The sequence below is a fragment of the Varroa jacobsoni genome, unplaced genomic scaffold (genome assembly GCF_002532875.2).
Source record: "Varroa jacobsoni isolate VJ856 unplaced genomic scaffold, vjacob_1.0 scaffold_740, whole genome shotgun sequence".
Classification (NCBI taxonomy): Eukaryota; Metazoa; Arthropoda; class Arachnida; order Mesostigmata; family Varroidae; genus Varroa; species Varroa jacobsoni.
In genome coordinates this window covers 248,256-261,002 of record NW_019213642.1, presented here as the reverse complement: position 1 = coordinate 261,002, position 12,747 = coordinate 248,256, and the positions used below count along the sequence as shown (strand labels likewise).

At 38.7% G+C, this 12,747-nt stretch overlaps 1 long non-coding RNA gene across 1 annotated transcript; it reads left to right on the top strand.

Annotated features, from left to right (window-relative positions):
* The first annotated feature begins 10,580 nt into the window (after positions 1–10,580).
* On the top strand, positions 10,581–11,351 carry LOC147753105 (uncharacterized). The gene is made up of 2 exons (XR_015312187.1): positions 10,581–10,884; positions 11,170–11,351. It is a non-coding gene; the product is annotated as an uncharacterized LOC147753105 (long non-coding RNA).
* Positions 11,352–12,747: the final 1,396 nt, after the last annotated feature.

Genomic DNA, 12,747 nt, shown 5'->3' with positions numbered 1-12,747 from the left:
GTACACTTCATTATAGTTAGGCTCATATAATCTCAAGGTTGAACACGTCCCCATGCTGCAGAGGCGCGCACTGTTGAGCTCGAAGTGGACGAGCTAACCAAGTGGGGTATCGTGCTGGCCACTGCGTCTTTTAACAGCGCGCTCACGTCAGCTACATGACAATAGCTAGATGCGAAGTCTAGGAACTTATCGGTTTGAGTCTGCCATCGTGCACATGTATGTATTCATAAAATATGTCAGTTGAACAATGTTCTTCGACGGCCACACCTTGAATAAGAAAAAAATACAATAAAATTCTATATACGCTTTGTGATGCTCGCTAAAAAAGCCTTATGTACGTGCAGATGTTACTTGCCAGCCATGCATGTACGGACGCTTACACAGTGCGAGCTTCCGTGTCCTCAGTTAGTGTTGTTAGTGGCTAGTTTAAATATGCATCGCTAGCAGCTTTGATATTTCGAATTGTCAGGGTTGTGGGGCTAACCCTTTGATCGATTTGCCTAATCTATTGCTGGCTGAACGGTTGGCAGTTACGATAAGAACGTATTTGCCAACGTATGAACTGAACACATTGATAGAATACCAAGCTAGCACTATCGCGCGGTTCCACAGTACGCACTTCCGTGCATGCTATACATATCGTAACCGTATTCGACGGATGAGAACAAGGTTATTTCGAAGCAATGCTGTTATCAGTTTTGTAATAAGTTCCTAAAATACATAGTTAAAAGATTCTACCGTTTCGAATGCGGATGCTCTAGAAGGAATCATATGTAACGTATGTATGAAATTTTGTTGCAACAAGGTCAAACTCTCCCCTAGTTGTGACGAGCAGTTGCGCGGGTTCCTCAGTGAATTCAGTCGATACACGGTCTACCCGTCTCACTATTCGTCGGGCATCTAACTCTATGCTTGTGAAGCAAACAGTCTCCATTTAAACCGCCGAAAAAAGAGGCTGGTGTAAAAATCAGCACAAGGAGGACCATTAGAATGCCTGAGTCATTCGCATGCTAGGACATAGTAGAAGGCATCTGGTCAAATCAGATGTTTGCATTTTGACGATTTATAGAAACTTCCGTCTTTTTGAAATAAAGAGTAAACTGAGCTTCTAATCAAAGTAGTGATGTTGTTTTAGGTTTACGTTGTACATAGCTCGCCAGGGCTTTTCGCAGAAAACAAAGAAATCGTATAGCAAATATGAAAAGCGTACCTTCTTTAGGTCGCCTGCATCTTATCGCAAGGTATTTTCATGAATATAAAATCACCTGTAAAATATGCGAACTTGCAGGATTAGTCTGCATTTCATTGGTAGTTTGACCTGTACGTCGTAAGCACTGCCAGGTCATTCGAAATATATAATAAAAATGTACACACAAAGCACGCCCATGAACACGACTTCCTGGGCATAACGGCAAAGAGAGTCCGAAGGCCAAACTATCTGGTCCAACGTCTCTCGAATATGAAATCATAGACCAGCGTTGTTCTCTTCTACAAGCGTAATAGGCTTTGCACCGTCTGTCAAAGAAGAGAACGCAGAGATTCAAAAACACATTTCCTGTAACATGCTCCTGCTGGCCCATGGTAAAGAAAAACTCGCTTATTGTCTGTTTGCCTCTAAGTATGGCCATCTATATACATGTAGGTTAGTCTGTATGTCCTTGCAGAACCGCACGAGGTACTGTCGTTTCAGTGCCGGGGAGCATCTAAATGATTCTGGCCTGCTTATAGGGCTCAGACTCATTTCGGAAGATATATAAGCTGGGTTAAAAGCCGAAGGTTGAAAGCACCCGACATTTTTAACTTGTTCCTTGTGAATAGCGCAAGCCTTCCAAGTTGCAACTTCCCGTAGTGCTCGTTGCACTGGCAGTTGCGATGTGAGCCGATACGTTGCTGAGAGTGACGACGTTTCTTTTGCCGTACTGAGCGTCGGCATAGAAAACGGAAGTCCACGACACTTTCACGAGGAAGGGGGCACCCTTTCCTGGGACCTTTCATCCGCTCTGACGTATACTTAAGTCTATGCCGGATCGAATGCATGCAAAGCAACCGTCGGACAACGAGCGCCAGACACCAGCAATCAAAAGCCAGACCACGTGAATGATAGGTTGGTCTGTCGAAAGCCAAGAAAAACTATGTAACACTGATTTGACCCAGCTCGCGAGCTGCTGGAAGCGTGTTGCACATAGCGGCCATAACCGTCTAGATCGCATATAGTTGATGAAATGCCATAATGTCAGCTTACAAGACAGCCTTATAAGAACACCTCGAGGGTAGCTCGTGGGTTTTCCATGCTTGAGGTACTTACTATATGTAAACTAGAGGCAGTGCAATGAGAGACAAATGAAGCAAAGTTTAGATTATTTGCTATACCCGGCGCTTAAGGTAGATAATTCTATATGCTACTGCAGTCTCTGCGTTTGCGTATGAAGCGATATTAGAAAAACGATTAAGAATGGAACCTGAACGCGTTTTATGGCTATTGGTGATATATGGAATAGGCTATTGATTACAAAATGTTTTCTATATCCTATTTGTTCGTATTATAAGAAATCTAGTTCTATTGTGCTACAACAGACTTAAAAATTGTAAGATGCCTCAAGATATTAAGCTATACGGTTAAGTTATTACTTACGAAGTTGAAATACGAAATAATTATATATAGTGTGCCAGTTAAATTTTTTTTAAGAAACAATTCTTTTTTTCAATTTTTAAGGAAGAGTTATACCATTCGAAGGTAAACATACCGTCATTTCTTATATTGTCCTCACTCTAAGTAGGTTTTTTAAACGGGCTAAACTGGTTCCTAGAAAAATAATGGCACAAGTGGCATAAATTCGTTGCAGTTTCTTATATACCTTTATCAATAAAGATTAAACACATCAGATTAAACAAGATTTTATTCATTCATAAGGTCACTCAAGACAAAAGTTTTTGTAAAAGGCCAAGTTTACTGCTGTAAGCATCGTTCGGATAATGAAGTTATGAAGAAAGAAAATGGGTTGCTAAACCTTTGTATCTATATAAGCCCATTTTCTGGGCCAAGATTTCTTATGCATTACTGTGCTGTATCAAACTTTCTAAAACTTCACTCGTTTTCCAGTAACCAAAGATTTCTTCCGTACAAAAACCGCTTGCTTATTGTTCATCGACGACACAAAACCAAGGTTTATTTACCATCATTTTTTTTCTATGGGATCTGAGAACCTTTTGGAGAACATCATCCCCATAGACATCTAAGAAATAAAAATCACTAAGGAATTCTGCAATAAAGGATATCACGTTGTTCAGCTCCATCCATGTGTGGTATTTGACGTTTTTTTTTATATATATTCGTTTAAGCTGTTGCCTGGCATTTTTGAAATTCTGTTCCTAATACAATGTTTATTTTTTAATAAATTTACACAACTTGCCTAGGGAGCGCAATAGAACAAGTTATACGACCTTAAACTTGATAAGCTGCTAAAATCACACCGAATCCGAGTGTTCTGAGAATACAGTGTTGTAGGTTTGCTGAGATCTCACCATCCGTGTAATGGCATTGTATCATAAACATGAAGCCAGGCGATGATTGTAAATATATAAATTTGCTTATTTGCAAATTAACATAACTAGGTGTTCTTAATTTTTTGAGCCACAAAAAACATCACATTTCTTTTGCATGACCATGGCTAATAACCCACTCTCTTTGACGTAGTTGTGTGATACTTTGGTGAGATAACATAAAACCTACTTAAATAGTCTAATAACGGAAATATGTGAGTGTAAATGTAGGACGCGACCTTTCGTTGGTCAACCCTCTTTGTATTGCTTGCTACTGGCATAGTTGGAGGCAACCAATAGCTTCTATGATTAGACTTATTAAGTCTATAAACGGACAAGAGTAAAATACGCTTCTTTGTCACCGTTTTCAGGTTTGTATGCATTGGATGACATTCAGTGGATCGTTAACGAACCTATCTTCCTATCCATACACCTATTGATATTACCTGTACGCCGTTTGTAGCAAGTGCTATGTATGGTGAAATCGTTGTTTATATCTACCATATTTTGCATTGAGCACGTAACTGCGCGTGAGCAGGCGGTCTGATGAGGTGCGTTGTCATTGAGTCCAATTCTAAAACTTCGTTTCGTTCCAAGGTCAACAAGTGACCCAGTTCATTTTGGTCCTTCGGGGCTTGACCCGTTACCAAGACCTTTACCCGAAGCGGTATTTATCTGCGTGTGGTCAGCATTTATCAGTCGAAAAAAAAAGAGCGAGAGAAAGCTACGATTTGCAGAGTGACTGCACCTTCGGGACGAGCATCATAGGACAACAAGCTGAGGAAAACTTAAAGGTTAGGTTAGAACACCCTTTGGTGTTTCGAATAACTTTTGTGATAAACGGATATGTTCGTAAGTCGTAATGACACAACTACATACATTCGACTTCTTCACTATGGTAAATCATCAATGAGATGTTTTAAGTGGCTCTATAATAATTAACTTGGCGTATGGATAACAACGAGAAAATATAGACCTGTAGGCATATTAAGTACATTCTATGTAACCTGTTTTTCAAAATTCATAAAACATCAATTGTGAGCCTTTATATGAAACATTTGCACTAGGACCAGCACGCGATTTTTGCGTCTCAGCTACTTTGTCCTTCAGGTAAGCGATAGAGTTCGACACTTTTTTTTTTTGTTTCAAATTAATGTTTCGCAGACGAGAGGAAAAACGTTCATATAGGGGTGGCGGTTTTGAAGCTGTTGGATGAAGTAAGCTGCGTTTTTTCTTAAATCGTCATATTAACAAAAAAGCTGAGTTTGGGATACTATTTTGTCAAATACGCCGCAAGAGAACGCGAAGGAAAAATAGCCTTAAGCAAACCCGCACGTAGGTTTCTCTTTATTTTGGAAAATTATTATCAGCTCAAATTTTTACTCTATAGAAACTTTACGGTAAACGTGTAATATGATGAAACTATTTATGTTAGTTCAGATCCCTTCACTACATAGGTACTTGAACTAGATAGGGTTCGGAAATAATTTTTCCGTGCGTTTTGCACCCTACCATATTATGTGTTTGTGCTAATTTGGATTCGCTCTGCATTCAAAGAAGTTAGCAAGACCGGCGTTAACACTAATCTTTGCGAAAAATAAATTGTAACAAAGTTCGACGCGGGTAACTGTTACTTTCGTCGTTACGTATCGTCACATCTAGCGTTGAACAACCAGCTGCACATTTGCTTACAATCATTCAGAATACAGTTATTTTATAGCCGTCCTCTTCTGCTCTGTCAGTAGTCCTTAAATTACATAATTTGTATGGCTGGACTTCAGTTCGAATTGAACGGGTGTCGCCGTGCGCAGAAGAGGACACGGACGTTGAATAGGAAAGCGAGACCTAGGAGAACTAACGTTCCATATGCGACTATATAAGATCTACGAAGATCAGATAACAGGTAGTATATAACTGAGATCATCCAAGGCGATAGTACGTTCATATAATCAGCGTTTGGAATCGAGACGTGATGGCAATCGTACTGATCTTCCAAGTAGGTACAGCGTAAACGTCAATGGAATATAGCAGATAGGTATAAGAAGATATAGTCAATAGAGATTTCGCAGCATAAAATATAGTCCAACGTTTTATTATAACATCTTTTATTGAATATATATTTCTAAATGATTATATACGTCCAGCTTTCTAGATTGAATAGCAACGACCGTTATTAGAATAAGGAAAATCTACGGAAACTCATCAATACTGTTCAATCGTCATAAGTATGATTTATTAATCGTATGAATCGTACACGATGCAAACCGGCAATCTCTATTAAATCGTAAGAGAAGGTTCTATTAGCAAAAAATACGGTTTATACAGAAACACATCTTCTTACCGAAGGTAAACTGTTTTACTTAATCTATGTATATATGTGCTCACTCATATGGTGTACAAGAACTATTTTATGATAGCAAAAACTTTTCTTCTTATACTCTGTTATCCCTCAACGCAGAAGTGATTGATGGCTAGTCTATAAACAGTGTCAATATATTCGACGGACCCTTGCGCGGTCTTCATCGATGCGGAAAGTAGTTAGGTAAGGGTGAAGATTTAAGCGTGCTGATTCCCACCCTCCGAAGTATGCTAAATTTTATCAGTCCTTTTCGTTTTAGCACTAGCACTCGCACTCGCGCTATTGGTCGTTGTTGGGTGTAGCAATTAAACTTGAACATGATACGTAGCCAAAAATAGCAACGTCAATTTTTCATTTTTTGCTATACGCTTTCAAGGAACTCACGTTTTACTCAACATTTACATACCGTTTTGTCATGCAACAGATAATTGTTAACATAAAATCCGCCTTTTAGGAGACTTATTTTGTCTTCTTGATATTGATGAGGGTTCATTTTCATTAGATGAAATTGCGCGAACTTTTATTCGTGAGATTGGAAGAACATTAGATAACCGTGATTAATGATGAGACGATTGGCGTATTCAGATACGGTTTCACACGAGACTGTGAGGTAGTCAAAGGCGTGATTATACGCTAAAAAGTTCAGTTTCTTCAGAGCCTCAGTGTGTTAAAGGGCAGTGATGCATGAGGCATTGTCTAACCCGAACTAAACTTATTTCCAAACTTGATCATAACTTCAAGTTTCTTGAACTGGCGTGAAGCACCTTTGCTAATTTCGATATGTGACAATAATTGGTGCTAATTTTTTTCCAATTTCGAAAAATTTCCGAAGCACTTATTTTTTGTTAGTTCCAATACGAGAACTTCACGAGTAGAAGTATACATACTACCCTGAAGGCACAGAAGCAGTTCGCCTATCATTGTTAGTTAACTCTGACACTTGTGAGTACCCTGAAGCTCTTGTCGTAGTTTGGCACTAAGTTAACTTTTACACACAGTTCATGTCGGTAAGTGCAGTTCATTTTATCTTTAGCTAGCTGCTACTTTCATGAACTTCAGTAAAATGACTTAGTCCAATGTTTTTGACTGTTTTAGATTTAATGACTTCCAAGTTTAGAAAAATCAAACAGAAATTGAAACTACAAATGAGTGAGGTCATTAATTATTAAAGATACTACATTTTGTTTCTAACACAAAATAAATAGTCACAAAAATCCAGCGTGAACATGCGTTTCTAGATTCACCACAATATACGGCCGTAGTCATAGCGACTTCACGGGAAATAACTATTCCTCACAAAAGTTCAACGAACGTCTATGGAATTGAGTCGTGCAATTTAAAAAAGAAGTTAATGAGAAAAATGCATTTGACACCAGGGGCAGATCGAGGAGCCATTCTTAGGAAGAACTTGGGATAGTCCGAATGTGGTCGAAAACACCCCGATAGCTAACCCCGAAAAATTCAAAATAGTTTTTTGTAATTAGTTGCTTCGTTTCGAAATAAGCAGACGTTACTTGATTCCATTTGGTAACAATACGAATAGTAATCAAAACGCTTATACGTGACAGAAGGGTTCACCTGGCGGGTCCTAAGAGCATCGTTATCACTTAGCCTAAATTATTTTTCAAACATAAACGTGAGCATCCAGAACCTGTGTCTTTACACTGAAACTTGGAGAATTCATTTGAGATATAGGGGTAACAAGAAAATGAGTTCTTAGGACGGAGATAGCTGTTCAAAACCGTCACTATATACGCGGATCTCCAGAGATACGGTAATTAACAGAACGGGCCTCCACGCGTCATTACCATAATTTTACTCGAATTTCTTGCTACGTCCAATACATAACGTCTTGTTTTAGCTTGCGCTCCAAAAACACTCGTTGTATGTCCACAGCTTCTTTTGTTTTAAAGTTATAACTTTAATTATGCTTGACCGAAATCGGTTGCCGCACTCCCGTTTACTTATTTACCTAGCGGCACTAAGTTTGACAGGAAGGAAACATATAAGGCAAGAAATCACACAAGTTAGTGTTATTATTAGTTTAAATTATAGGTAAATATGAATTTGCTTTTATAGTCCGAAAAATGGCATTCGTTGTGATTTATATATCTGCCCGTTGACGTCTAAATAGATCACACTGCTCTCGGCTGTGACGTAGCTACTCTGATGGCTGACTTGTATATGTACTTTGTTTACTGCCGAAATCATTTCTACCTACTTATCTGGTGTGGTATAGATCTGCGTTCGAGGTCGCCTGGCGGTATAGTCTACGGCGCCCACAGTGGATTTGCGTTTGTGTATCTCAAATGTCCAGCAAGTTATCGTAGTTCTTAGAGGGAAAGTTTAGTTAAAAAAGACTGTCAAGAACAATATGCCTTATGCATTTTCGTAATTTTTGCAATAATTTCTACTATAAATGGAAATCAAAAAGATGGAGATTATTGAAAACTCTAATCCTCTTACTTTATCATAGCATTACATGATAAGATACTATCAGATATGTAATTAAACCTTGGTAAACGTATTTACAATAGCTGGACAAGTGAACCTATTCGTTAATGGTATAAATAGCTAGCTAGGAAGAAGACGACTAATTATACTGCTTATTTCTGATACGATAAAAATATCGCTAAATATTTGCGATGATCCTGTTTGTCGGTAAGTTCCGATGGTAAATGCTCTCTAATAATTTGTGTGATTTTCCCTAAGTTAAAATTAGTTTTATGTGTGCGTTCGTGCCAACCACAAGTTACCGTGGGCAATTTTTTCGCACGACTGGTGCTTCGTATTTGCCAGTTCGTCTCGCCTTAACGATCAACACAGTCAGTGATAGGCTTCGTCATAAACTACTCTTCGTGCCGATTACTTTAGCAAAACAGGTAAAGCAAACAATAGAATTTTTTGATGATCATTGACAAAATGTGCTCCGTCGAAGTTCTATTTACTTATTCATTTTATAAACACATTAGTGATAGAAGGCCTTGTTGAAGGGAATGGCTTTGTATAAATTGTACATTTTGTAGAACCAATAAGATTCTCAGCAAAGCATAGACGTATTATATGAAACATCATTGATAAACATAGCTTGACATAGGTTTACTAAGGGACTTCTAGTTTTTTTTTGGAATAAAATCTCGGATCCGAGTACTCAGAAAAGGGTCTCCTGTGCAAATACATTGGTGCACGTGCCACGATCAGCCGACATATGTTTTTGATTTTTTAGGTTCAGAGCCTTCTCAACGCTGATGCAGACTATAAAAAGGTGCGTAGTGTATTTACTGTACTAATATTCTTCTTCGAATTGTTAATAAATCTTTCTCTTCTAACTTACATTTGCAACGCAGCAGTTACTTTTCTGTATTTTAAGTTATGATCTTTGCTTTTTTACACCTAGAAATTTTGATTTGGTTGAATGTTGCCGCTGTCATGCTGGGCTAGCCTCATCCCTATTTTAAGCTGACCTTCCTTCTGTATTGATCAATAAGGCAATAAATGTCTGAATAACTTGTTAATACATTGAACGTCTTCAGGCTGTACCAAAGCATATATGCTTTGCATTTTGTGAAGAAAAGCTTAGTGTCGAAGATATCTCTCGACCAGCGGTATGGTCCTATGCCCTGGGAGTTATATATATCAGCTTTTTCGATCCATTAGGTGAGTTACTTCAAGGACGCGTTTTTCCCTATACAACGCTTTTGGTCCAGTGCTATGCTTCGAAAACAATCATTAAAGAATCTTAATTTGAAGCGGATCTTGCACCCGGAAGACGATAAAATAAGGTGCCTCTATAACGGAAGGCTTCCTAAAGAAATTCGGGGATAATCGATCGATCAATCAATTGGAGACAGACTGATTGATTGTATTTGTTCGATTTTATGATCTTGATGTATTCATCATTAGTTAGTGTTAATTAACTTACCACCATTGTTAGTCATCAAGTTGTGGTGGTCTGTTATATCAGAAATTTAGAACGAACAGCTGGACATTCATGCCGAATTCTAATGAGTAGCTTTCATTTTTTTTTTTTACAGTTCTTAATCGTCTTGATTAACTCAATGCATTATTTGTTCTATCTGGTAACGTTCAACTATTGGCTTACAGGAATGCTATTATCGTCGTTTAACCTTCTCGAGATGGAGCTAGAAAAGAAGGTGTCTGAGTGCCGCATTTCCAAGGGTAAACGAAAAAAGCGTGCGTTTAAATCCTAATTCATAACAATCTCCTAATATGATTGTAGTTTTTTTTTTTTACATAATGATTTGCACACCAAATTGTTACTTTTGGCCTGGCCGAAAATGTTAGTGTCGATTAACAAAGAGGAAACCTTCTTCAGTCTACGGGATGCAAGAAATAACGCCCTATATTTCATCTTTTCCTAAATTTACCCAGCCTGCCGTATGCGTACTTCATATGAGTAAGTATTCATTCAATAATTAACTGTATGTTTTCACAGCAATGCGAAAGTCGTGCGCGTATTGGACACCAACGATGGACGACGAAAGGCTTGTGTATACGTTCATCGTTCACCAGAGGAAACTTCGTAGCACCTAATGGAACGTACGAAAGTTGCCATTGTGTTTTCACACAATAGAAAACGCATGCACGTAAACGTGCAAACGTGTGTCTTGCTATTGACGTCCGTGCGTGAGCTTACAAGATATTCTTAGAAGAACATAGAACTTGCACATCTTGTCATTACATCTTCGACTTCCCAGAAGGTCAGTCACTTCCAAGTATAGACACTGTGATTTCTCGCATGATGCAAATAAATCTACGCCCGTTAAAGACTATTCGACCATAAGGCTTAAATTTGTATTATGACAATACGAAAAATAGATTTGTAAAATTCTATAACATAATGATATATTATTACACCGGTCTAAGGAGCTTCCGTATTTTGAATGAAGTCATCTCTCATAGAGAAAATACATCAGCTAATATTACCGACTTTAAAGTAGAAGACATCGAAGCTCGACTGGCTGGTAAGTATTAGTTTACCCTTATTTAGCGTTTATGATATAAGTATGTGTGTCTATACAGTGGCAAGTGAGATATTAAACACTATTGGTTTTTGTTGATTTTACGGCTGGTCAGTGGCTGGCGAGAATTTCCCGGATCCAGAGTGCGCTATCTGCTTCAGCAAAATTCGGGGCAACGGCCGGTCTATTGCCTTGGCAATTAAACCATTCCGAGCCGCCCTAAATTCTCTATTTAAGTCGGGCAAATATTCTAGAGGTAATAATAATAATAAACGACAACTTTTCTAGCCGCCTGCCTACCCACCATGCGATTCTACCGACACAACTCTTGCAAGCCCTAGAAAGATACTGCAAGATTGAAAAGCGTTTCGGAAGTAGATCAAGCCTTTCGTTCCCACCTGCTTCGCGCGTCGTCAGCGGGTATTCTGAAAATAACCCCACGATGCTAATAAAGTCGACATGTCACATCAGTAACTTGTGTATTGAATAAATCTTTGGAGAGAGTCTACGGCAACCATATATAGTATAGTAACAAACAAAAACGCGTTTGATGTTGTACGAACCGTACAGTTACTAAAAAACGACTGTCAGATAGATTAGAACAAAAGAGAAAGGAAAATTCTCCCTTAGCGCTACATATAAAGTACGTTAAAATACAATTAATCCCGATAAAAAATTACTAAACTAAACAATCAACTGGACAATTTGTTTTGCGCCAGCTTGTATACCTCATGCAGGCATACAAATAGGACAAACGGTCTCCAGACACGAAGAAGCACATACTGTAACATTCGGTTTAACTATCTCCTCGCTCTGGTACTTCATTCGTTGCGTCTTCTTTTTATGACAAGATCGAACTGCTACACATTTATGTGCTACATAGATCTGTCATGTGACAAATTTTCTCATGCGATAGTTCTGATCGTTTTCTTGCGTCCTAGCTTACCAAAGGCACGCTATTTATGTAGGCCCATGCACACGCACACACGATTATTGTGCCGCAGTCGTTTTCATGATAATGGTCCTAATAGATCATAATGAAGCGTTCGGCCAGTGGCATGTTTGACCAGCTGAGTAGTGGTCAACATGGCCCTCATAGGACTAGACGTGTTCTAATTGTTGTTGTTATTGTCGATGCTATATATGTGTGTGTGTGGTAACGAGCACAATGCATATACATATATAGATGAATAAGACCTCCGATCGCTTCGTACGTGAACTGGGCCGCTTCAACCTTGAACTGATGGCAGCTCCGCCCCCCTAGGAAGCAATATATGTGCGCGCGCCCCCTTACGAGGAGGTGTTCTGAAACGGTGAGTGGCAAGCGCCGGGAGTCGGGGGCCGGCACGATAGACTAGCTAACCCTCGGCAAAATCGTTCTAATCAAAATTGCTAATTCCGCTATATAATTTATTTTTATTATTTCAAACTATGCATCTTTATTACCAGTTGCCACGACATGCGTGCAGATGCAATGCAACCGCAGCTATACCGGACGATATCAAGGTAGCAGATATGCTGTACGTTAACCGTAGAACGACAGATTATTGTTATTGAGGTTTTGTAATTTTGTATAGGAGGTCAAGTATGTTAATACGCTTAATCTGTAAGTGGTTTTTTAGCGGAATTTCGACAAGCCACATGTTGAAAAAAAAAGAGTCAGTTTGTATCGAAATAGATAGCTATTGAATTCCTTGCACAAGTGAATATGGTTTGACTTACAAACAAACAGTTTAAAGATGATGACTATAAGTCAACGTGTATGTCATTTGGGTTTTCTATGCTAGTTAGACAAGGTAGCACGTTATCTTTCTAACTTTAGTTTGCGGATAGGCCATAGCATTAGATACCGTTAGCATGATATTA